General features: G+C 41.3%; 1 protein-coding gene across 3 annotated transcripts in view; it reads right to left on the reverse strand.

The window, feature by feature from the left end:
* Positions 1–12,296, reverse strand: part of NCOA2 (nuclear receptor coactivator 2) — a 195,561-nt gene extending 183,265 nt beyond the window's left edge. The window contains exons 1-2 of one of the 3 annotated variants that reach the window (XM_086740927.1): positions 11,205–12,296; positions 1,367–1,446 (exon numbers count right to left, since the gene is read on the reverse strand). The gene's annotated coding sequence lies outside the window, so the exon portion shown is untranslated. The remainder of the gene's footprint in view (positions 1–1,366; positions 1,447–11,204) is intronic. The other 2 variants (XM_086740926.1, XM_086740925.1) reach the window with 2 other exon arrangements.
* Positions 12,297–27,410: the final 15,114 nt, after the last annotated feature.

Consider the following 27,410-nt stretch of genomic DNA (forward strand, 5'->3'; position numbering starts at 1 on the left):
GAAAAAAAATAAATTGGATTTTTACTATTTCTTTTTTTTTTTTGCTTTAATGACCACAAAAGTCGCTTATTATTGAGAAGACCAGCACATGCATATTATGATTATTATGCAGCCCAGATAAGTAGTGTAAATAAATAATATAAGTAATAAGTGTAAATAAGTAATGACATCTATGTGGCTGATCATTTTCAAGCTAATATAATACATAAATAAAATGTTAAGTAGTATTATAAACTACAATGAACTACTAATTGTTTTATCAGAACAGCCAAGGAAAAGGCAGAAAAAACAGATGCACTGGAAAGCTACTTAATCTGTTTTCATTCATTGATGCTAGAAAATTCAGTAAGTTTAAAGAAAAGCATTGTTAGTTCGCAAAAATTGCTCAACATAATTAACGAAAGAGGAAATGATACTTGATGTGGACATACAGAAGTTTACCCATAAATGGTTGGCATTTTATAAGCAGTCATCCTCCAAACAACTAAAAACCTTTTCAGCAGGCTCACTTCCTACCTCTATATTTAGTGTGCAAGCCTCAAAAATACGTATTTCTGACCTTAATAAGTCACTCCATGTGTTAAAAGACAACATTTATTCATGAGTATCCTGAAAAGGTTCTCACATAAAATCTCAACTGTGTATTTGTGAAAGATTTATACCAAGTGAGTATATTGATATATTAAACATACCTAAAATAAAACCACGGTATTTATATTCCACTTTCTTTCACTGCACTACCAAACTATTATTAGTCTGCATTTAAACAATCCACAGGGGTCCCTTTTTCTAATTCTCAGCGGTATTATCCCTTCTTGTGAGCGGAGTTAAACAGGCACAGCACTGCCTGATGGAGTCATCAGACAGTAATTCTTGAGCAACAAGCAGTTTAAGTCATCAGTGTCATTATACCGATTTCAACCCTCAATTTAAGTAATTTATTAGTGCAGATAGTTGGATGGAAAAGCTTGTATTATTTCACATTCAACCTTTGCCATAAGACAGACCATAATCAGCACATTTGAAAAACGTCAATTCCTTAGTTACAGTATAAAACATCAAACAAACTTAACGTGAAAGAACATCACATGCTGATCCCTTCAGCCCTTCTCAGCAGAGTCCCATTCCTGGTCCTGGTACCAAAGCAAGGTCCCTGCTTCCATAACCAGTCTGGGCGTTATTTTTTGAAAGTCTCCAAAATGTTTGTATTTCAACTCACTGCATAATATCATACATAACTTAAAACCAAGGCTTGTTTGGCTGTATCCTCACAATCAATATAAGACATCTCACATCAAATTCCCCAGTGAAGAAGATAAAACTGTAACACAGTCCAATTAAACACAATAGGGTGCAGACAACTCACCAAGACTCAGCGAGGCAGGCAACAATTTCTAAGGGCTGTACGTGCGAGGGGCCTCACTACTCAGATACATCTCAAGCACACTAGGAACAAAATTGAGAGAAAAATATTAGTCTTCTTTTTGGAGACAGACATAGAAAAATTAAAATACGATGCTTAGCACATAGCAGTCTGAAGCATAACACGACAAGAGAAACATAGACTTTGCAGAGCATTATCTGCTTTTTCAGACATAACTACAACCCCCCTTGAGTTGCACAATCACTCCAGGCACACAACTTCCTCTCTACCTGCTGCAAATTCACAGTGATAGCAACTAAAATGTTTACATTAACTTACACGACACACAGCCTTTCTCTTCACCAAAGAATCTGTGGGAACTCTCTGTGAAAGTGGTTGGTTCCTTTTTTGGTTGACTGCTTGGCTGGCTGATTTTATAACGCACTAGTTTCAAATCTCTAAAAAGGAGAAACTGGTGTTCTTATAAAATGTATTTCAACTTTTAATAAAAGTTGCACATACAGAAGTATGTTTCTCCTCTGAATCTCCACTTCCAATACTCCTGACCCAAGTGACAAGTATCAGTAGACAAATAAACAGAAAGCTCTTCATTAGTATAGAGCTTAAGAGCTCTGTAGAGCAGAGGACATACATTGCACAGCAACACACCTTTCTTCAGGGAAGAGGAGCATGTCACTACCCATATAAATACTATACCTGCATTTTTGTATGTAGGTCAAACAGTACTTTATGTCAAATGTATCCAAGCAAGCTACCAAAGAAGAGTTTTCTACCTTCACATTCTGACAAACACAAAGGCAGAACATAAAGAAAATGAAAGATACACTTCTCAAGACTCATCAACAGAAAAAAAAAGGAAAAAAAAAAAAAGCACACTAATTAAGCCTCAAGAGAAATGGAATATAGAAACAACTTCCTTCTTTCTGTCATTTCTGCCATCTCACAGAAACTCTCTTCAAACAAACTCTGCCTAAGTTATTTCGGTCACAGGCGGGATACCACTACAGTAACAGGCTATCCAGGGGTACCACTAACAAAGAAGTATTCTTATATAAAAATCTAAACACAGAAGATATAAATACATTTCCTCAGGAATGCACAAAAAGCACAAAAGCCCTACAGATCACAAACATGGGGTTTCAAGTGGCTTCTCATTGACAGAAAACATCATCTTGACTTAGAATAAAATGTTAAGTAAAACACTACTAGATCTTCTGGTGATTTAGTGAGATTTACAGCGTCTGTTCAACACCTGCAGTTCAGAAAGACACACCAAAGAGAAGCTGCTGTCTCACCAGTGGATGCAGACTGCAGCCCCAGTCCATGGTGTGGAGACCTTTCCCACAGAGGAGCAATAACGATGAGGGGGCCTGCACAGACAGAAGCGTTTCCCACTCATCTCCCATCTTTCAGCTGCTGCACGCCAGTGAAGGAGAATGACTACTCTACTACCATTTTGCTTCTTGACAACTAGTGTGCCTGCTCACTGGTATTTCCCTACTGCCAATTTGTTTTTGAGTCCCACCTCCTGATCCACCTGGCCTCCAGTACCGCAGCTCCAAGAGTCTGCACAGGACTAACGCAGCTCCTGACCGTTACCTTGCAGCCCACAGGGCTCCACGAAAATGACGAGTTTTGCTGATTTTCATTTGTTCTATTCATAAAACATTTAATAATAATACTGTCTGAAAACCACGACAATACACAATATTTTCACAGCAGAAGTACTACCTTCGAAATACTACTAACGAGATCTTTCTTCCCAAGTAAAAGTCTTGAGTTATACAGCAACTAGTGACAAGCTTAGGTACCAAACAAATTTATGATCTGGTATATTCGATTTATTCCTCTAACTAAACTAGACTGTCAGTGAAGAAAAGTGATGAACAATTAAACTACCTATTAGTCCTCTGCCTTCCCTTCTCAAGCCCTCTCTTAAGTTTGAAATAAAGGAAAGTCAATGCTGCAGCAAAAGTCAATGCTAGCGCCTATTCCCATGCAAATTCCTACATGAATGAGGTTCTTGGGATGCTCCTCAAAACTCAAGAAAAGCCACTCTTGCGGAAAGCCAGCTTTCACAGTAGCATAAAGCTGTTCATGGTGGTGCTCAAAGGCCCAGAGGTAGGCCTAGTGCAAAGGCCTACATGAAGAATGAGTCTCTGTCTCAAAAAACACACAAGTCATCAATGTTAGCTACAAGATAAAAACAGAATACATCATACTCATCATCCTCCACACTTGCCATTTTCCAGCATCACCATTCAATTGTCCATCCCCCAAAGAGTAAAAGAAAACTTTTTAAAGGTCAACATAACAGCTAAATGCAACTGATATCACCCAGAATAACAGGCCACTCTCTGACTTCAGACCACTTTATGTCTTTATTTTCCATTCATGCACAATTATTTCTTTATTTTCCAGTGTAAAGAGACATCTATATTCCAGGTACCCAAGATGTGCTACCTCCTTGCCCCATAAAAACTCTAAGTTGTGAACAAAACGCATAATATCAACTACATAAACTACAGTTTAGCTAAAAGGGAGTGAACAACTACCTCTTTCAGACATAATCAGAAAAAACATCATCTACAGTATGCAAGCTTAGTGAACATATTTTTCGCCCACATACAGTTTTCAGGTTCCCTCATTCTTACACGACAAAGAAAAGGCGCCACAAATGATCTCGCCATTGTGCAATTAACACAAATTTCTTACAGAACTGTAGCAAGAAAATAGTTTGAGGCTGCATTAAAAATTCAGTACTTTTATATCAAAGTAAGCCACGATTCTTTAAAAAAAGAGAGCAAAACAAGTAGAAGTATGTTTGTACTGCAAATGTCAACACAAATTGGCAAGTAATTAAAAAAAAAAAAGCGTTATATTATGTTACTATAGCTACATTTTATAGCCAGTAAAGTATCAACAGGTCAACTTTTTTCATTTAAGATAAAAGGCAAGAAGTATTCTGGCCACAATGAAACAAAATAGAGTATTTCTGGTTGTAACTGTTTTGGAAAAAATAAGAAGACTTAGACTTGAAGAAGAGCTTTTCTCCTTGAGAATGTAATTGAAATCTGATAAAAAAAAATAATGCATTTATCTGTACACATTTATCTGTATAGGCAATTGACAGAAAAGGAGGAGGACATTGCTGATATCCCTGGAGACTAAGGCACAAATGTGTCTAAGAGTAGCACATGAAATTAGTTGACAACAATCACATTTATTTCTGGGAATAACAGAAGCTGTTGGTCAGCAACTCCCGATATCAATTTTTAAACAGTAAAGAATAAGGACTGAAGAGCTACCTTGTGAACTCAAAGCATGGTGGAAGAAATATGAAGACAAGTAATCTCCACTGTAGACCAAGTGACATCTGAACTCTCACTTGCACAAGTGTTAGAACATATGACCTTGGGTTCTGGGTTGTTTTAGTTTTTGTAAAATTTATTCCGTCACACAGGCATATGATGAATGTGTAAGTTCATAAAAATACCTCTAATAAAAGTGTCAGTATATATTATCAAATTTATTCATAGGCAGACTTTCCTCCATCCTCATAAAGTTTTCTTTTTAAATGTGATTTAGTACCTTCTACATAATCTGTGAGGTACAAATAGGTGACATACTGCATCGTTTTTTAATTGGAGTGATTTTCCTCAAAATCCATGGGCAAGGCTCATTAGAGATCAATACTGACAGCAATGAAAAACTAAATTCGTTCACACACAGATGAATTGCAGCATGGGCAGAGCAGGAGTAAAATTTCATAATAATTCTGACCTAACAAGTAAAATGTTATTTCACTTTCCATGCCCATTCTTCAATCCTAGACTTTTCCACTGAGGCAGCCAATAAAGCAGCCAATTGTGATATGCTCACTATAAATCCTACCAAAGAGCAACAATATGTCTTACATAGCTCACTAAAAAAAGCATCAAAATAGCAACTCTCAGTCAGAGAGCTACATCAGATATATGTTCTCACTATGTCCCAGGATCCCCCCCCATAGAAGCTCATGTGATCTATACTACTTAGGATTGGATAAATTCCATAGATATTTTAATTAATTCGCCACCTACACTCTCTGCCCTTTCATTAATACATTTATGGTTTCCATATGTGGACTATTTTAGCAAAATACAAGTTATTGTTTCCCAACAGCAAGTAACTTGAAGTTTAAAAACAAACAGAAAAATGTAATTACAGGCATTGCATCTTAGCTGCAAAAAAGTAAATGCACATTACAAAGAGGTTTCTGAATATTTAAGTAATAGGAGCACAAGAACAGAAACAGTGATATTTACTATCAGTTATAACTGCTAAAATGAGAGCAAAGCAAGAATAATATCTGCCAGTAACTGTATTAATGGAAGATTGTTACAGAAGCCATTTAAGGAAGACTTGGAATAGTATAATGACGCAGCTGCAGAAGGAAAAAAAAGAAAATGTGTGTATTGTTAATATGTTGTATAGCTTCAGACATTTAAATGAATGAACTAATTGCAAACTTCAAAATGCCAAGCACCCCAGTGACCATACAGTTTCCATAGGAATTGTGCCTATTTCCATAAGACTCTTAAGTAAAATTTCCATTAGTCTTTAACTTTAATAACATTCAATTTCCATAGAGTAAGATTGAAAAATCATAAACAGTAACAAACCGCAATGCAGTAAATCCACCACATTCAAGACCTATTTTTCAAACTATCATCAACTCAAAATAATTGTATAAAATCAGCAGAAGTATTCCAAATGCTGCTCAGGAGAGGAAACACTCTTCTACGTAATAGGTAAATGCAGGACTGAATAAAATAAAATCAATTTTCTTCCACTCAGTTTTTCATCATGTAAATACTATTTCTGAATACTCACAACACTGACAAACTAGATTTGTTTTAAAAACCTTTTTAAAAGATTCCCTGGTATTTTTTTTTTAATTCTGTATCCTAAATTGATTAAACTACACAAGCTGTCATTCTTTATGTCACATTTCTACTTGGTATGTTTTGAAAAGGCTAAGCTACTGAACCATTAAAAATAGGGAGTGTTTGCAGAATGTAAATACTGCTGACAAACTGCTAACCATAGAACTGGTAAGATGCCTTAGTAACATGTAACCACTGACGTAATATTACAAATTATTCTTACTACTCAAAGTTGCCATTTCATCAATATGTATGCCTGTTCAAAATGTTATTCCAGCACAGAGCAGGAGTCCTGGCAACTGTATTTATTCCCTGAAATCTTAAAATATTATCAAAATATTATCTATAATAAATATGTGAAGTGTATGTTATCTAAGCTCGATTATCCTGACGGGTAAAAGCCAAATAATACTTCTGTAAGGTTTAAATTCCCAAGAGAAGAAGAGCTCAGATCCCGTCTGCAAGCACACAATGGAATCACAGCTGACGATGCACATCTTTTTCTGGATGTCTCCATATGCTCAGGAGGGTTTTCCCCCCCCTCCTCCTCCCTCCCCCATTTCTCCCTCTCTGCCTCCCTTGCTCCCAGGTCTACATCGAAGAATTTGTCATTATCTGCTGTCAGGAGTATGAGAATGTTTTAACAACTAACAAAAATAAAGCAGTGCAGTGAACTTCACCTCATTTAAAAATAAAAATAAGGGATCCTGCCAGAGTAGCTGTAACTAAATTAACCAATAGCAGAAAACGAGTGGATGAATGGATGCTGTAATATGCCTTCTATAAAGTACATATCAATGTTACTCTTAGTTTAAAATGTTGTGTCACACAGAAGAGCATATACTGTAACAACACATCTAACCTCTGACCTCCAAAGCCAAACACAGAAATAAATTAATACTGAGTGTTTTAATGCCTATAATACTGAACAAATGCGTGGAATTTGTTAAATACTTTATACCTACTTGCATACGGACTGCATTGTTTAGAGAGGCCAACCGCAGCAAACGTACAAAAAATGAACACGGCAAGAACAGCTTTAGTTCACTATTCCCTTTCTCTAATGCACAACCTATTATCAGTCAGCAGACAGTTACGTTTATACTTGAATTTGGTACCAGTCTTTAGTTCAGCTTTTTCTTTTAAATGCACTGACAGCATCCTCAAGGCTTAGAGCTCATAAGCCTCTGCAATTCTGGTGTCAGGTGCTAGAGAAACTCTGTCTGAGCACAGAAGCCCAGATTTTGCCAATGAGGCAGTGACATCGGCAACAAAGGCGAGGAGCAGAAGACAGTGGGCATTGTAGCGGCAGCTGGCTCACTGACTTTGTTCTTCCTGCTGCAAAACCTGGGCTCCCTGCAGATGGGCTAGCTCTTGCTGGGTTTGGTGGTTGTTTTTTTTTTTTTTTTTTTCTTCTGAGGACAGAGAGAAAAGTTGGGAATATCAACACTACAGACTGCTTACATGCCTCTTTCGACAATGCCTTTCAGTCTTACGAGCAAGCTACATCCTAAAAGATTATAAAAACAAACATTATTCTTCAGAGCTCCAGTTTAATGCAATACACTACACTGTATGTGAGTAAATTTCTAGTATTTTCTAGTTTTTTTCCACCAGAAATAATTTTCTTTATTTTCTCTCTCAAGAAACATAGCTCCAGTTTAAAAAACTTAAATTGAACTGTCTTATTCCAAAACTATCATTCTTGATAGCAGTAAAGTAGTCCTTCATCAGGTGCCTCGAGTTTCAAATTTAGCACTGACACCACCAAGATGCACAACAAGGAACACAAGGAGATTCACACATTTAGGAAAAAAGTGTCTTCAGACATCACCAAGATACTGATGAAGCATGTCATACATGGATCCTCTCCCTAGTAAAGACCACAAGCTTGAGAAAATACAAAGTTGAGAAATATTGAGTTTTTATACAAAATAAAATCATATGGCAGCTGAGAAAAATGAGATGATTTCACCACCTTTGTCTAGCATTTATTGCATAATGCTCACCAAAACAAGATACAAATGTATTAAAAAAAAATCACATCATTCTTCAAATATTTGCATGATGTTAAAAAGATCAACCTTTCTTCTTGAAGTTGCTATCAATATTTCTGAAGGTTGAGTCCATGACAAAGTATTTTCTTCAGGACTGTAGACGGCCAAGACTGGCTATGAACATTAAGTTTACCACAGCACTTCTCAAACTTCGGGATTAACCATTCGGGGGCAATTCGCATCTTTATCTCGTGTGACACAGCAGAGCTGACTTCTATGTTCCAATCCCCAAGTAGCTGTACCACAAATGCCAAAATAAGGGACACAAATCATGAGTGTCTGTATGTGCTTACATACATGTCTGTACGTGCAAACATGCACAGGCCTGGTATATCCTATTTGTGACACCTCCGCTGATGTAAACAAGCAAATGTCCTGAAAAATACGTAGGAGGCGCAGTACCTACACCAACCGCCATAAAACAACCGGTTTCCATTCACAGTGGTCTCAAGCCGTGTGTAGGCAAACAAGAGCCCTGCTTTGAGGAATAACAGTTTCGGTATGACACTAACGATGACGTGCAATATCGTCATTGCTCTGAGAGAGCCCAGCACAGCGGAGCAGCAGCTCCCTCCCTTCAGCCACTCCCAGAGGATTCCCTCAGGAGAGGAGCCCACCGGGTGGATTGGGTTGTAAAGAGCCAGGAAATTAACTGTTTACAGTTGATTTTATAGTTCAGTACATAAAAACCCAAAGGGATAAAAAACAAATGACTGCCTTTAGCCACAATGGTAGCAAACTAGGAACAAAACAAAACAACAACAAAAAAAAAAGCTTTAAGTAAAGAGACTGGCAGTCTCAAACTGCTTACTTATTTACAGCGGCAACAGAGCTTTGCTGTAACTGTCATAGCCATTAGATGCTTAGCTCAAACTATACTTAAATACCATAAAAATATTATCAGTTCCGTTCTAAAGCCTATTCACCTGCTTCCTACTACTCTGAAAGAAAAAAAAAAAATACAAAACCAATTGATTATTACTGAACAAGCAGGCTGTTCTCCTTTCACAGGGAGACTTTCTCAGATAAATTACAAGTGTATTTAGACAGTGGGCTCCCACACATGCACACTTCAGACAGGATAACAGAAACTAAGATTCAGATATCGTTATTTCCCGATGACTACCAGCAGCCTCCTTGCCTTTTTCTTTTTTTTTTTTCATTCCTCCTTTTTTTTTTTCTTTTCCCCCTTCCACCCCCAAGCTGTTTGTTTGTTTGTTTGTTTTTTGGCCAGGCTGTGGGGCAGGTTTCCTGCACACGAACTCCCGGGCCCACACGCCCCTCTCTTGAACGCGGAGCCATGTGATCCCCGAGCTGGGCTGGGGCGGGGGCGGCGGGGGGAACGCTCCGGCCCGAACGGCGGCGAAGGAGCGAGGGGCAGCGAGGGAGAGGGACGAGGCTCCGGTTACACCTCGCCCAGCAGCCTCCGACCAGCGCGGTCCCCGCGAAGGGAGGGGGGTGGGGGGGGTGGTGTTCAGCACCCGCCCTCCGCGGAGGCGGCGGGCACCTCCCCGCCCCTCTCCCCTCCCCCCTCCCGCTCCCCACGCGCGTGGGGGCCCGCTCCCGGCGGAGGCGGCCGCGCACCCGCCGCGGCTTTGCGCGCAGCCCCGCGGCCGCCGCCGAGCAGGAGCGGGCGGCACCCGCCCAGGGACCGCGGCCCCGCGCCCAGCCGGCTGCCATCCCCCCTCCCTCCCCACCCCTCCTCCTCCCGCCGCTCCCCGCCCCGCGCACACACACGCAGGCACACGGCACTGCGGCGGCCGGGCCCCCACCCCTCCCCGGGCCGCGGGGAGGAGGCGGCGGCGGCCGGGCGCCCCGGGCTGCGCTCGCAGGCAGCTGTGCCGCCGCGGCCTGGCTGCGGGGCCCCGCCGCTCTCCCCCGCGGAACGGCACGGCTCAGCTCGGCGCTGGCGCGCACACGCAGGCGCAACCCCCGCGCAGAAAGTTAGAGCTAAGTTGCCCGCTTTTGCCCACCCCCGCCACCTTCCTTCCCTGCGCGTCTCCTGCGGGCGCGGAGCCCCGGCTCCGGCGCAGCGGGAAGGTGAACGGGCACCGGGCGCCGCGGGGGGAAGAGGGGGACGGCCGGCACCCTAGCCCACCAAGTCGTTGTCAGCCGGGGAAGGGGAGAGGGTGAACACCGCCCTACTCCCCAAATCGCCCCTTTTGTCACCAGGGAGAGACAACACCCCCCCCAAGTTTCCATGTCGGTGCGTGTTTGCGGTACGGGGGGGGGGGGGGGGGTGGAATGTCCTAAACAACCCCTTGCCCTCCGCACCCCAACTGCTCCATCCTCCTTCAGCACGGGCAGGGCTGGACCCTCCGCAGCACCCCTCGCCTCCCCACACACTTCCCCCCTCCTCCACCACCCCCAGGCCGAACCGCGGAGAGGCGGCACCCGACCTCTGCCTGGCCTGGGCGCAGGAAACCAGCCCCCACCCCGGCCCGGCAGGGTGGGGTGCCGTACGCCCCCCCCCCCCCCCGCACCTCCCCGCCTCCCGAAACGGGGGACGTCCCGGGGAAGTAAACCCGCGCCCCTACCCCAGCCCCGCCGGGCCCCAGGGGTGCGCACCCGATCCCCCGGTGAGGGGTGGCCCCGTGGTCCCCTGCCCCCGGCTCCCCGCGGAGGGGGCCGCGGCCCCCGCCCCGCTCCCCGCCGGCGCGGGGGAAGCCGCCTGGCCGCCAACGCCGCGGTGCTGCCCGCCAACGCCGCCCCCTCCGCGCACCGGCGCGGCCCCGGGCGTCCCCCCGGCGCTACAGAAGGCAGCCGGGGAGGCGCGGGGGGCTCGGGCACACCCCCCGCCGGGCCGCGGCCGAGGGGGCGTGCGGGAGCCGTTACCGGGGTCAGTGCCGTCTCCCGCCGCGGCTGCCGCCGGCGCTGACCTTCGCTTTGTAAGATGAAGCTGAAGCTGGGGCTGCGGCCGCCATGTTCCCGTTTTAATAACTGCCTGCTTGTTTATTTCAATGGAGACCCTCCCACCACTCGCCCTCCTCCTCCTCCTCCTCCTTCTTCTTCTACCCGGCGGAGGGCTGGACGGGGGAGGAGGCGGGGGGAGGCACAAGTCACTCCCCCCTGCCCCCGGGCACGGCGGCAGCGGCCCGGGCCCCGCGTTGAGGGGAGGCCGGGGCCGGGGCGGCCCGGGCCGCTGCCGCTCTCACCCGTGGCCGGTGCCGGGCGCGGGAGCGCGGGGCTGTCCTGCTCCCCGCCCCAGGGACAATGGCAGCCACCCCGCTGCCGTTCGGAGCCTCCTCCTCGGCACCCGAACGGGAGAGAAAGGGGAAGGGAGAAGAGAAGGAGAAAAAAAAAAAAAAAGTCCTTCGCCCTCGGAGGACTTTAAATGTGGCCCTTTGCTGGCCGCCCTCGGAGGAACCTGGCTCGTAAGCGGGGCCAGAGCAATCAGCCCTGATACAGCTTTCAGTGGCCCGTATTCACAAAAACAGGGGGGCAGGAGGGGACAGCCTTATTTCCTTTCTTTGCCCCCGTGGAAAAAAAAAAAAAAAAAAAAAAGGGAAACACAGACATGCTGAAAATCGTGGCACAAGTAACACAGCATCGACTGTATCTTGCTGACGGGAACAGGGGGGATGAAGATGCAGGTCTTTCCGAGGTTGGAGGAGTGAAGACGCGAGTTAAAAATTATTAGGGGCTGGAGGATGATTGTTAAACGTTGCCCTTTAGTTCAAGAAGCAATCCACGGTGCAGAAATTCTATCTTAAAAGAAAAGCTGTACATTTTCACGTGTCAGCAATGGCCAGCTATACTCTGCACACTGTAACTAGTGTTATTTTTGACATTTTCTCACATGGGTGTGCACCCCCACGTTTTTTCTGCAGATTATATATTGTTACTGGCGGTATGGTTAACTCTGCTTGCAATTTGGCTTGTCCAGTAGTTTTTTGATCATAACCCTTGTTTTTCAGATGGTTACATTTTGCCCTACTGTGCTGCATACAATTTCCCATACTTGTGCCTGACTCAATTTTTGTTAAGCTTTTTTCTTTCATTGGGCAAAAATAGTTCAATTGTTGCTCCAAACAAATTAAAGGAAAACTGTCTTTCCCACTCTCCTCATGTTAAAAAAAAAAAAAAAGTCTTTGCAACCAAGTCGCTGAAAATTCCTGATTATTTTCCTCTTCTGGAGGAAGAACTTGGGTACGGGAGGGATGGCCATCAGAAATCTCTTTGAATGCATTCCCATTAGGAAGTGGGGGTGGAGAGACTGTCGTTTGTATGTGCTCAATTAGAGCTTTGCTGCTAAATTAACCAGAGATCCTACCTACACTAAATGCCACTGGTTTAGGGGGAGTACTTTCAGCATCATCTCCAGAAGGCAAGTTTTGGGCATGCTCCAGCATTGAGCTGCAGCAGCTGGAGAGGACAACCTTTCTCAATGTCCCTCCCCATCAGCTGTACTCTGCAGAGAAATTACTCTGTCTTTAGGAAGCTCTTCCACTCTACCCGTACACAGGCAGGCAGCAAAGAGATTGAAGGTTAATTCTGTCTGGAGTGCAGAATATTACCTTGAAATAGCATGGCAAATGAGAGTTGTCTGTATGTGAAAAAACCTGGGGCAAAGAGTTCTGGAGAGACAGAGCTTTTCCTCTGGCCTCATTTGTTATATCTGTGCAAATCTCTGTAGCAAATAAGCAAACAGTTATTCAGGCAATAATCTCATTTACCTCATAGTTGTGATTCGTTCGTTCTCCTATGCTAAATGAAACAGTGGTCTGCTGGAAGAAAAAAAAAAAAAGTATCTCTTTAGTTCTATGACCATAAGCAGTCCAATTCAGAATTGCACAGGTAGTTTTAATTCCAGCATTTCTTAGTTACAAAAGCTTGATTTTTTTTTTCCAACTTCACACTTCCTGTAACATAATCAAAGTCTTTATTAAACTAGTACCTAAATCCACCAGGAAGAGCAAGGAACGCCTTTTAACTTGCTGTAGTACAAACATAAAAGGTAGCCCATGTAACACGAAGTTTATGGTCTCAATATTGACAAAACCCCTGAGTCTGATGCGGCAGAGTGTCCTTTTCAAACTGGGTGAGAGAGGGGATTTAACTACACACATATGTTCAGATCCACTGAAATTTATTATAAGCGTCTAACTCATGAGCAAATACATTCTGTCATCTATGGCCAAAACTCAAAACCCCTGGTTACAAATATCACTGTGTGCAAAGACCAGAAATTACGTTATTCCTAAGTGCTGTTCTTTAAAGGGAAAGTACCATCTTCCAGATGGGAAACAGATTTGATAAACACACTTTAGTGCTGAATTTTATTCAGCTTTACGGCTCTTCTCTGAACCTTCTCCAGCATCACCATTGCTGCATTGTGCTGACTAGAGCTGGGCTTAGTTTTTCAACAGAAGCTTCATCCATTCTGAAGAAGAGTAATATAAACTTTCTGTCATCCTCTCATATTCATCCTTCTGCCATTTATACTTCTGCTGGCTATTTTGTTCACTGCATCACTTTATACATTCACTTCATTATTCACAGCAGTCAGCAAACCTTTCCCAGTGTGTAATTTAACAGAGAAACGTTTTTAATTATTTTGAATTTTCAGTGAAGTTTGTTTAAATTCCCCCTCATCAGTTTCTTTTTCTAAATCAACGGGGGAAAAAAAAAACAGAATCTGAATGCAACCATGTTTTCCTCATCAGTATAACCCTATATTGTCAATGTTCTTTTTTCTCACTTTTTCTACATAATGTATTTCTTTAAAAATCAGTACACAGGGTACTGTGAGGAAAAATAGCATTTGCAGGTGTGTTTCTAACTGATTTCCAAATAAATTAGTTATCCTTCCATAAGGTGAAAGGTTATGAACAAATTGTTGAATGCTTATGAACTTGGTGGGTCACTCAGGTACGGTTGCTGTCTCGTAAAGCTCTATCATCTGTGGCTTTAACACGTAAGGAAGAAGGGTTTATGTGCACCTGCTGACACCAGGGCTGTATGTAATGCAGCTTGTGGTGCACAAAGCCTTTTTCATGAGCAGCTGCATTTACTCTGTAGAATCACTCTTCTCATCTTTACGGGGAATTGAGTCCCAACTTACTCAGTAACCTTCCCAAGTGGATTTAAATATGGGCTTTATGAAACCAATAAGATTTTTGTTGACATAGTATATACCTAACTCAAACCCACAAAGAAGACAAAATGAAATTTAAAACCATCTTCATCCTCTTCAGAGTGGGAGGGACCTGTCAAGGTCTTCTGGTTGAACCTTCAGCTCCAAGTAGGGCCAGTTTTGAAGTTATGCCAGATTTCACAGGGTCATATCCAGCTGAATTTTTACTATCTCCAAGATTCTGCAGCCTCTCCGGGCAACCCGTTGCAATGTTTGACTGCATTTGTGATTTTTTTTTCCCCCCTGATATCTAACAGGTCTGTTCCAGCTTGTGCTTGTTGCCTCCCACAGTGAAAAGGCCACTGTGGACCTCCAAGAAGGCTCCATCTTCTCTGTACTTGCCCATTAGGTAGCTGAAGAGAACAATAGCATTCCCATCAGTCTTCTCTTCTGAAGACTGAACAGCCTGACCTCAGCCTCTTCTTGTACATCATGTGCTCCAGCCCCCTGACCATCGTGGCAACCCTTCTCTGGGTTTGCTTTTTTATGTCCATGTTTTTCATGTACTCGTCAGCTCAAAACTGCTCACAGTAGTCCAGATGTGATCTCACAAGTACTCCAGAGATGGGAATAACCACTTTTCTCAGGCTGCTGGCTGTTCTCTTGCTGTTGTGGCCCAAGATGCCCTTGGCCTTGGCACACTGCTGACTTACTTGTTGCTCACCAGAACCTCCAAATTCTCTTTTGCAAAGCCATTTTCTATCCACTTGGCCAACAACACATAAAGTGGATCACTGTTCTGTCCCAGATGCAGGATGCTGCACCACCATTTGCTGAACTTCATGAGGTTCCTGCCAGCCCATTTCTCCAGCCTGCTGAGATCCCTCCAGTGCACTGACCACTCCTGCCCAATTTGCTGTTATCTGCACTTCATCTCATCACTGAGGTCACTGACAAAGGTGTTACACAGTGTCAGTCCCAGTACCTACCCTTGAAGCGTACTACTGGCCACCAGCTGGACCTGCTACTGCTGAGCACAGTCCTTGTGCCCAATGGTCCAGCCAATTTTCCACCTCACTTATCTTCTACTTACCTAGCTCGTACCTCTCCAATGTGGTTAAAGGAAGGCGATGGGTGATTGTGTCCAAAGCTTTGCCAAAGTCAAGGTAAATGACATCCACTGCTCTCCCCTTGTCCACAGACTCAGTTACCTTGTTACAGAAAGCAGTCAGGTTGGTCAGGCAGAATTTGCCCTTTGTAAAACCTTACTGCCTGTCTCCAGTCACCTTCTTGTCTTTCAAACACCTGGACATGGTTTCCAGAAGGATTTCCTACTTAATCCTCCCACAGACTGAGGTCAGGCTGGCTGGCTTGTGGTTCCCTGGATCTCCCTCCCTGAAGATGGACACAACATTTGTCTTTTTCCAACCAAGTGGTTCCCCCACTCACCACTACCTTTACACAATACACACACACACACACACCTGTCATGGTACGCGTATCCTATCGTTACTACAATTACTGTGCCCCTCTGACTTCACATCACATTTCCAGACTATCGCTGATTATCCTTCTTCCATCTGTCCTCTCAAAATAACAGATTGACTGACATGGTGCCATGCTCTTTTAAAGCACCTAGGATCTGGCTCAGCTTCTTCAGCGGCACTTTGGCTTTATTGCCGTTTGATACAGTGGTACACTGCACTCCTTAAGAGCGTGCAGTGAAGAGCATATCCTAGGTATATAGTGCTATGTGCTGAAACTAAAAATAAGATGGTTTTTTTTGTCCAGGAGAAACTTCAGACATTAAAAAAAATCTTTTGCACCTCAACAAACTTGTAAATTAAAAAGTGGCTAATCAAACATCTTATTGTATGTTGATGTCTTATTAATTCAATAATTTGCTTCACATTATTTTTTTTTTTTAATCAGATAACTTTGAAAAGCTCCATACTTTTTTTAATACAATGATCAGTTTCACCTTATAAAATGTTTTGAAGAAAGTTGTAAATGTTTAGGGAAAGAATTAGAAATGTAATCAATATTTGTGCAAATATTTTTATACCAGAATAAATTACTGTTTTTACTCATGCTACTTTGGTAGCAGTTCATGCTAAAACAAAGTAATGTTCAACAGAAGGAAATACACCTGTAGAGCTAAAGCACAACTGCTGTACTGGTACCAGAAGTATGCGTATTTTTCTTGTATTGTAATATCATACCAAAAAGCTTGCATTTTTACCTTGCTGGACCTGCACCTCCATTTGCCCTGCCCACTTGCTTCTACCACTTTCCTTTGGCTATGAATAGCAATTATGAGCACATGAAGTGCTGGATCAGACAAAGAAGATCTACCTCAAAAGTCCTTCTCGCATGCTGTGATGGGACTGCTGAGCAGATGGAACCAAATTCCAACCATGAGAAAAGGGGTTGTGCCTGCTGGACACAGTCCGGGGCAGCCTGCTGGAGATGACCCAGCGTGAGCAGGGGCATTGGAGCAGATGACCTCCCAAGGTCCCTTCCAGCCTCAGGAGTTCTGTGACTCTGTGATACTTTTTGTGGAAAACAAAATTCTTCCTGCCACTCTGCTTTATTTCACATTGCTCTCCCAACTTCTCCAATCGTTCTTCTCTCTAACAGTCTTTTTTTTTTCCCCTTTTGCCCTTATTTTCCCTTTTATCTTTATTTTTGCTAGTCTTTTATTCTGTCTTTCCCATGTTCCCATCCTGCAGCATGTGCTCAACAATAGTTATGCTACGACATAGTCTGTATATTCGTGCAGTCTATTTAAAAAAGACATTGCCTTTCCTCCTACTGAGTAAGACAAAAGCCCAGCTCACCCCTGTACTGCAACTTTAACAAAAAAATGTCATCAGCCCTCAAGCATACACATTAAGGGGTATAACTGAACTGCATATACAAAATTGAGCTAGAAGTGTTTCATTATGGTTTTGCTGTTTGAAGAGTGATGTTCTCTTCCCCTTGTAATTACACTGTTGAATATGTTAACTTACTTTTTATTTAGAATTGTGCAACACTCTCTTCTTCCCTTGATTTCCTGCACTTGAATACATAAATTGTTGTACCTTCTCAAGAATTTGATATTAAAAAGCATTGCTGAGGAAGAGCAGAATTAAAAGCCATCCCACCATTATCAAGTGGAGTGGTACACTTTAACAGGCCTCCTAGACACAACTTTTGTGCTGCTTTCTTTGGCATGTCCTCCGAAAAATTATTCTAAGGCAGCTTTATTAATTCATATTTAACAATTACCTCTCATTACTGACCACATGCATTAGAATCCTTTCCTGCTAAATCCTAATGATTGTGCAACCCTCAGCCTAAGTGGCCCTACATCTTTTATACTGAAGGTACTTTCTATATTCACTATTAAGCTGATTACACCTTGAGGATGATCAATCTGTGTTCTCCATTGGCCACTTGCTATGTAAATCTAGAGTTACATACACATGCAGATTTACTAGCTCATGTAATTAGAGCACAGAAGATATTAAAAAAAAAAAATCGGAGTGGTGGTGAAGCATGTTTTTAACCGGCAAAAACTCTGCATGTCTGTACAAGTAGCACATTTCATGCAGCAGAATTAAGATGTGCCGCTCCGTGTTGAAGTTCTTAATACCATTATGAAAGAGATGAAATTGAGATGGAAGGATGACAGTAATTTAGTCACAGAACCAGTTAAATGGCTTTCCAAACTTGAGGCCACAGATAGCTTTTTGATTAACAGATAGCTCAGAAGCTTGATCTTACAAACCTTTAACTGAAGTAAATAAAGTCCAGAAGGTATGAAGAAGGAAATATAAGGAGCCTGGCTTCACTTCAGGACAGAGTTAAGAGTTTTAAGTTCAAGTTTTGTAAATTCAGACAATCAGATGCTTGCTTTAATTTACTTTTATTATTAAAGCAATTACATTTTCATTAGAGCTTCTTAAGCTCATGGTTTTGGTTCGACTTCCAACTCTAAAATTCTGAATAACCAAATTTTTGTAAGCAACTATTTTAATCTAACAAATATTAGAAAAAAATATTGCTCCTGTGCTTTTTGGACGATGTAGTAGGACAGAGGTTTTCCATTCCCTGAGATCACCTCCATTTCACCCTAATGGCATGCCTTTTGAAAGCACCTTAGCATCAGCTTCACCTGACTCTCCGGACGAAGGCATCAGGGTTGGGGAACCGGTATCCTTAAAAACTGAGCCAGAGAGTGCAGAGCAACCAGAAAAGTTGAAGATTTCCCTGATCAGTTGTGGACATCTCTCCTTTCCTTACCCAAGCAGCTCCTTGGATTTGCAAACTGTGGCCATCTCCTTGAACTGTCGTCCCTCACTTTTGGGGCTTTAGTAGCATGCTATTACTGAATCATTTCTCCACGTGTAGGATCAAGATGGCACATTGCTCACAATATAGCTCACAATATAGCTCCTTTCTTGTTATCAGGAATGAAAGGATACGGTAATGACTTTTAAGTAATCACTGGACATCAGAAATAGCACCTCGCTAAAACTGAGTCTCAGCTCCAGCCTTCTTGCGTCCTCAGGTAGGCAGCTCTGTATCAGTAAAGGATAGTTTATGTTTCTGAAGCGATGATACCATCATAGTACATTCTCACATCTCCGTTTTTTGTAGACAGAGATTTTGCTTTTGTTCTTATTACGTGTACCTGCTATATATGTCCTTTAAATATGGCTCATTGGGAAATAGTAAGGTTAGCAAAGGCTGAAGAGGCTACAATTGTATTACATTTTGATATTTTTTCTTATGCCATCCCACTCCAGCCATTCTGCAGAATCAAAGACATTTGTAATAATCATCATAATGTTTGAAAAAACAAATATTAAACAGTAAAGCTGTTTCACAAAAAAAAAAACCAAAAAAAATGAAAAAGAGGAAAGGAACTAAGAGAGAAATGGGTAAACTAACGTAGGGCTTGTATTTACAGTAAGATAATACATGCTTGAATAGGTGCTTGAAAGATGATGCAAATGCACTGAATAGTTTGGAAAAGCACAATTTGTAACCATGTGTGTACTTACAGGTAACTTAACCAACTCAGCCTTACCATTGTCTGGTGACTCCAGCCTGACAGCCAAGGTAATGGGCTCTGTCAATAGTTCAGCCTCCACTGTTTAAATCAACAAGTGTTTTGCAAGAGCCACTGTAGCCCTAATGTTTGGAAGATGGGTGGCATAAAGCTATCCCTCCTCTCTGCTTTTGCAGTACTTTCTATGCTGTCCCTTTCCGAAGACAAGTTGCAGCCTAAGCTTTCCCCTCCCCATTTTTACTCTTAAAATTAAGAAAGATCCTGCATATTTGTTGAGATGGTTACAGATACTCTGCTTGCTGGGATGCAGGCTTCCAAACCCAGTTGTCCTTTGTATACTCCTCTATCCAATCTCAGCCTTGTGCTTACCAAAGGGAAAAAATGTCCTACGAAGGGCAGACTGAGCTGAGACAGAGGTGTCCATTTTTTACATCAGAGAGTGCCAAATGATGAGGAGGAATTTAATTTCTGTATAGAAAACTACCACATTCCTTCTTAGTTTAAATACAGCTGGGTTGGTTAAATATATACCCTGAATCAAAAAAAAAAAAAAAAAAAAAAAAAGAAAGAAACAAGAAGATCATGAGGCTGAAAGAGGTCAAGAGGCCATGTGTGTCCACCCCCTTCCTTTAAGGCAGGATGATCAACACTGATCTCACTCCTCATGCCTTGGTCTAACCTGTTCTTAATGACCTGTGATGAAGACATCTCGGCCTCCCAGGCTGCTGCATTGCTCTACTCTCCTCACCATTCCTTTTTCTAATGCTCAAATATGGTTTCTTTTGCTGCATTTTAGGCCTTTGTCGTCTCCTCAGATCTAACATGGATATGGAGATTTTTTTTCTCTCTCTCTTTGCCATTTCTCACCCTTCTGCAAAGCTGCTGCAGCGTTTCTCCTCAGTCTTTTTCTAGTCCAAGCAATCCCAGTTTCTTCCAGCTCCCCTTTTGGAGCACATTATGCTGGTCCCTGCTCATGCAAGCTGCTACGGACTTTCTCCAGTTGGTGCAGAGAAAAGGATGCACTTTAATACTGAGCATACTGCTTAGTTTGAGGCCTTACTGATGCTGGAAGCATCACTTCATTTACCACACAAGCTGTATGTCCCTTTCCACATCACTATAACCATTTTATTCCTCTCCCACCCCTCCAAAAACATGGAATTGCTCACTGTTGTTCAGAGATCAGATCTACCATCCTAACTTCAGGTCCCCTGAATTTTAAAATGCAGTTTCATACGTTATTGCAGACATCATAGTGATATGAGGACATACACCACTTCAACTGAAGACCTCACCCAGTCATTATTTTAAATAAATATTAAAGAACGTAATCTAACAGGTGTTTAGAGCACAAATGTTTGTATATTTTGGCAAAATCAAAACTCTAAATCAAGTGTAATAAACAAAGAATACTGCTACTGCTTGTGTATAGATCTGCCTGAATTTTTTTCAAAGACAATGGCACGCACATTATTTTCTGTACTGGTAGTATTTCTACAATCAGGATCAGGACTATCAGAGAACCACTCCTTTAACTACAGGAAAGCCTTACCAATGTCTCGTTACAGTCTTAAGCCAAACAGTCTGATTTGTAGAAAAAACCTCCAAGGATGGAGAAGGGTACTGTCGATGTCTATGAAACTGAGATGGTCACATTTGCTCGGGTATTCTGCTCATACCTATATATTTTTTGAAACAAGTCACATAACTATAGGTTCAGACACGGAACCACGCTCCTGCTGTTGCAGCGATTAGTTGTTGAACAGGATCCCATTTTGCTAAGGACTGTACGAGTTTATTGCAAAAAGATTTTCCCTAGCCAAACATTACAAGCTAAATCCCAGATAAGGAATGGGTGGATTGAAAAAAAAAAAACAACCAAACCAAACAAACCCCAACCTACAACCCCCATCCCCACCCTGCACCTAGAAACTGGAGTTAAAAGGAACAATGAAAAATTGGCCAAGTACAGGGTTTGGTGTGATAGAGAGGTGTCCTGCTCCAGCAGCTGCTGAACTGTTGTTGAGTCACTCCTGGTAGAAACTAGAGCAGGGTAAACAATGCAACAATTCGAAAAATTCAGGAGACACCCTTAGGTAAGTGATTTGGCAAATATATTTAGCTTTGCTGGGGATACTCACTGAGACTACTTACATGCCTAAGTACCTTGCTAATCAGGAGGCTATTTAAGCTATTTGGAGTCAGAAATTGAAATGTGTTTGTTTGTGTGAAGCTGGTGGGCCTGGTTTTAGCTAGTTCTTGCAGGACAGAATCATGCATAATACAATGTGCCTTCCAAACATGCCTTTAGTTTAATTTATTTGCTAGGTATATATCTTTAAAATAGAATTCTTTCATACTCATTATTGTAGATCCATTTATTCTTTTTTTTTCTGTTAAAATGAAATCAATGAAAGAAATGAATCAATCCAACCCTTCAGTACTCATAAACTACTTACAATTTTGAGGCAAAGCATGTTTGCAAACAAAAAATTTGTTACTTAAATCCCATCCCCTACTGCTTTGATAAAATCTTTCATTTTCTTTTAACAATAATGATAAAGAAGGAACCCTGGATTGTGACATGTAGAAAGAGTACTATTCAAGGAAAGCAATGTGTAATTGTGTATAACATGTATAACTTTGAATGTGTCAATATTCATAAATATAATACATTCGTTTTCCACATCGACTGTCTTACATGCAATTTTATGACAAAATGTGTTTTAGCTTATAATCTACCCATAAGAACTGAGTAAAATATTACATGTTCCTATTAAATGGATTATATCTCTTTTCTCTGGAGGAGCTGCTCATTACATTATTCAAGAATTCTATTTGATTCATTACTTTGTGTATTAAATTCCTCAGTGCTTGTTTCTTAGCATCCTCTTCACTGACGCATTGTTTGTGAATACTTGCAAATTTTGGTGGAGAAATAAACTATGTTGGTTGGAGAAGTCATGTATTGTATTGCTGTTTAACTATCAGATGGCCTATGCCGTAGTAGTAATAAATTGCAATTTACTCACTGTGTGAGCTTATTTCCCAAGTATTTTCTCACTATACAGTCAAAAGCCAGAAAAAGTAAATTATAACCACGGATACTAGGGAGAGCATGAGCAATGAGTAGCAGGCTTGCCTACATCTAGTAAGCCCTCCTAATTCACATGACTCAAACAAGAAAATCAAGTGAGCTGGCAAACCCCAAACAATGGAATAAGGAAGTAATGCAAGAGTAATTCCTATTTAATGTTGTTTATTTTGTAGAAGCAAGGTACTTAAACATTTGGAATTTCATCTGAACACCACCATTCAGAATGTGTGGCTTTAAAAACCCGGATTTATAATCTGTGATATAATGCATTATATCTCAAAATGTGCTTATATACACATTCTAGGCATAAAATACCATCTATAAAATCACCAATTGTAATTATTCATACTCACTGTAATTAAACATCCTGAAATCAAAGCAAAGAGACAAAGCAATATAAGCTAAAAAAAAGAAAAGATAAAACTATGCATATTTTTGAGCAGATAAAATTCTAATAAACAAGAACACTTTCAAGAGATAATTTCTCCTCTTTACATGCAAAATGCCAGTTTGGTGATGGGAGGAATAAATTCTGGAAATTAAATGCAAATTAAAGTGAAATTGAAAATCAGGTTGTTTCTTAAACAAGGAAATGTACATACATATTAGATATCCCATAATCCATAACCAAATCATGACTGAATTGCTACTTCAGAGCAAGTGAAAAGGTTTACTGCAAAAAAAAAAAAAAAAGTTGTTCCTGAATAGTCAAGGTATGGAAATGTCTCTTTATTGATACCTGCAGCAATTCCAAACTTCATATGTTTCTCTAAGACCTACCTATCTATAAACCAGGTAGGAAAAACATGAGAAAATACTGTACAGATTGCAATAAGGATAGACTCTACATTGAAATATAACATGATTTGTTTGAAAAAAAGTTCCCAAGAAAGCCAATGTGAAGAAACAACCCTATGCTGTGTTTCGTAAATGCAAGTATTATTCTAAATACAAGCAGAAAGGAACCTCGCCCTACCTCAAATCACAGTGTCTGCAACAACTACTTACTGAAAAAAAAAAAAAAAAAAAAAGAAACAAGCACTTTGTAGTTCTGGTGTAACTGGTTCACACACAGGTAGGTAGAAATCTGCATCCAAACTCTGCGTCAGCTCATTTTTATATGTCTTGTCTTACCCTTTCCTTGCCCCATGCGCTGGGGTGGAACTGCAGCACTGACATCGCTTACCTACAGCAACGGAAGTTGTACAGCATTAAAACAGGAGCACAGGCAACCTTTCTCTGGCTATACCCTGTGCTTTCTCCCAGCCAGCAGCAATCCTCTCTCTGCATTGCAAGCTGTTCCTATCGATACTGCTACTTACTGCCTGTTTTAAGTATAAATAACACCCTGGGGAAAACGCTGCGATGAGCAGGGCAAAAGAAGCCAAGCAGCTTGCGGTGTATCAGCTCCAAACTAAAGGCTTGAAATTCCCTAACCATACGATGTTTTCAGCTCTATTAAAAAGCGCGTCACATCTGTACTATGTCACAGTCAATTGCTTAGTGTGTTTTATATATCAGAAATTAAACCCTGCTTATTTCCAAACCCCTGTGCATTGGGGTTCTGGGTGCAGGAGGGGCTCAGGCATTGTAAGGCAGGCAGATCTTCAGGCACTGAAGAATATAATCGACAAACTTCCAAAGAAAACCACTCTGTAAGCCAAACTGTCAAAGTTAACATGAACTGGCTTTAATGGTGAAAAAAAAAAAAGCAATGCACTTCTAGAAAACAAATCAACTACTTTGGACTTCTCAGCCAGGAAATAATGGCATTATTTACCACTCGGGCGAAGGGGCCCGTTGTGGTACAAGCCAAGACAGAGGCGCAAATTTACACCTCTTGGATTTGCACCCATGCAGTTTCTAGCAGTGTGCTCCTTTTGCCCCAGCTGCACTCCTTTAAAACAATCCTTGCCTCCATCCTTTCCTCCCTTGGTCTTCGCTTCCTCTTTCACCGAGAATGTTAAAAAAAATCCCCAGGCTCCCTTTTCCACAGAGAAGTTGCTTTCTCTCCCATCTTGAGCACGAGTGGACAGAGGGGAGGTGTTGGGGGGAAGGTGGAGCTGCCAGGGGCGGCTGGGGTTGGGGGGCTCCTGCCCTGCTCTGTGTGGTCCCACGCAGCCCTCCAAAGCCAGCTCTCCACCTCCACGGTCCCTCACAGGCACCAGAAAAAAAAAAAAATATTAAAAAATCATTGCACTACTGAAAATTCAAAGCAATAACTGGGTGAAGAAATGATACAAAAATAATAAAAATTCTAGGGTTTGTTTGTTTCTTGCTTTTAAAAAATCAAACAAATGTTGATTTTTTGTAGAACTCCTTTTCTTGAAACCTGGGTATGAGGCAGATGTGAGGAAAATAAAATAAACTAGAATCTCAACACGATGATAACAAAAGGACAACTGCCCCCTGCTTTCCATAGGCAGTGCATCCCGTCAGAAGCCGCATGGCTTTGGGTACCAGGCAGCACCGCCTGGGAAGAGCAGCCTTGGGAGTGGATACCGACAGGCCCTTGCTTTGACTTTTCGTACAGAAAGAGAACCGGCCCAAAATGAGCATAAGGAAAACGGGCCAGCTGCCCATGGGCCTAAGGCACAGAGATGGGGCTCGCAGCAGCAAAGCCCATTTTGTAATTTCCTTGTATCTCAATAGAATAGCTTCCATAAGCAATTAATTCACTCACAAACTAATTAGAAGAGGTTCAGCACCTTTAAAAATTAGGTCCTTGTTCTAAAAAAATGAAGGAAATACCCATTCTGTTTGTAGAAGTGAATTTTCCACAAAGTAATAACTGTTTTCTCTGGACTTCGATTCCTTGGTTAATTTGATTGCATGAATTAAGCACAGAAGCTTCACCAAGATTACAGCTAGTTGAAGTATCTTCGGTGTTTTTAAGGGATAGAAAAATTTGTGTATGTATGTGTAGCTTTGCTCGGGAACCCAATATTTATTAAGATAAATGGTAAGATAATTATATTCCATGTTACTGGAAGAAAATGACAGAGAACCTTATGTAATCGTTCCATTTCTGCAAATCCATGTTTTTTAGCTGCCAGTCTGGAATCTGTATTTTACCCAGTCATATCCCAATTTCCTCCCTAAGACAAGCTGCAAATTGAGTTTATAGTTTATTTTAATATTTCCTGCCATCAAATTATATGGATAAGAAATCTTGTATACTTGTGCTATAATTCCATTTCTGATGGAGAAAAGAATATGCAGGCCTGTAGTATAATATTGTCATGCGGACGGATTTGTGTCTCCCTATCTTGGCTTGCCCAGACTTTGAAATCTTTTAAAGTAAACAACATATTTTTCTTAGGTTAGCTGGAGAAGGAACATAGAAACTTCACTTGGAAAACTGAGATATCATATTGCAAAATAAACAAAATAATGGACAGTAAAAAAACCCCTGTGTAACAAGGACTTGCTTACAGTTCCATTAAGAAATGAAGAACAGTTCTCCAAGCCCTTCACTGAAATATTACAATATAACTTGAGACACAAACCAGATCTTTGGTTTTATAATTTACTTGGTATTCCTCTGGAGAAACTGGAGTTATGATGGTCTCCCTATGTTTCCCTTTATGTTCATTTGTTCATATCAACTTTTTTTTTCCTTAGGAAATCAAAGTACTTTCAGTGATCTCCTAAAGATACCTTGCTCTCCTATATACGCTGCTTTCTGCACAGCAACTATTTGTTTGGTGGCTTGCTTCTTTTTTTTTTTTCCTTTTGAAATTTATCGAATGCAAGTACAATTCTTTCTTTGACTTTCATCCTCAGAGATGTGGCTTCTTGTTTAATTTCTAATGAAATTAAACATTCATGTCACAAAACTTGCTCTCAGTAAAAAAACCAAAGTGAAAACCACTTGATTATATGATAAATAGGCAAGATAAAATCAAGTGAGGGAGGGATTTAAAATTGGTATTTACATATTTTTAACACAGTTTAAATTGTTATAAATCCAGTAAAGCACAGGAATGATACATCAGTTCAAAATTAAATTAGATGCTTTCTACAGCAAATATATAGCAAGACAAAATGCTCATTATTTTTATGCTATAGATGATATGCAAAGTACAGAGTACAATCTGGGGAAATGGATGCAGTAATGGCCAAGATTTAACAGTTGGTAATTTCAGGGTACTTGAAACTTTAATGTGGTCTGTTCTCCTGCCCTCAATGCTTTCTGAAAATCAGGTCCCCTCTGATATTTCCACAAAAACTGGGGCACTCAGAGTAACTACCAATCTGTTAAAACTGTGGCCTGAAAGTATTTTCAGGAAATAGATAACCTCACAAAGTTTGATGAATATTCTGACTGACTCCAAAGAAAATTTTGGGCAAATGGAATATAGCGGAATGTCCAAAAATGAGTATTAACACATAAGTCCCACCTTCTCAAAAGAAAAACTAAGATGCAGCATCCTATCTGATAAAGTTACAAAGGGAAAAAAAAAAATCTAACTTGCTTACGAGGAGAAACAACCTCTCCAGTGCATCAGAATAATCACTAACAAGCAACCCATGTCAGACTGATTAAATGTTTTGGGAAAGTACCAAACTAAAAGCCAGGAATGCCCAATACTTCTCAGTCTGACAACCTAACCACATCGCTCTGTGAAGCTGAGGAAGTTCTCTCTTACTGCATTACCACAGTAAGGTGGTGCAATTAATGCCAACAGCACAGGACACTATAAAACTATAAATTGGTGCATGATATATTTTTATTACTATACTCTTTATTTTTCAGCCAGAAAACTGTAGGTAAGTCTTTGAGAAGGTTGTAACATACCTGAG

Source organism: Chlamydotis macqueenii, chromosome 2 (assembly GCF_036417535.1).
Source record: "Chlamydotis macqueenii isolate bChlMac1 chromosome 2, bChlMac1.mat, whole genome shotgun sequence".
NCBI lineage: Eukaryota > Metazoa > Chordata > Aves > Otidiformes > Otididae > Chlamydotis > Chlamydotis macqueenii.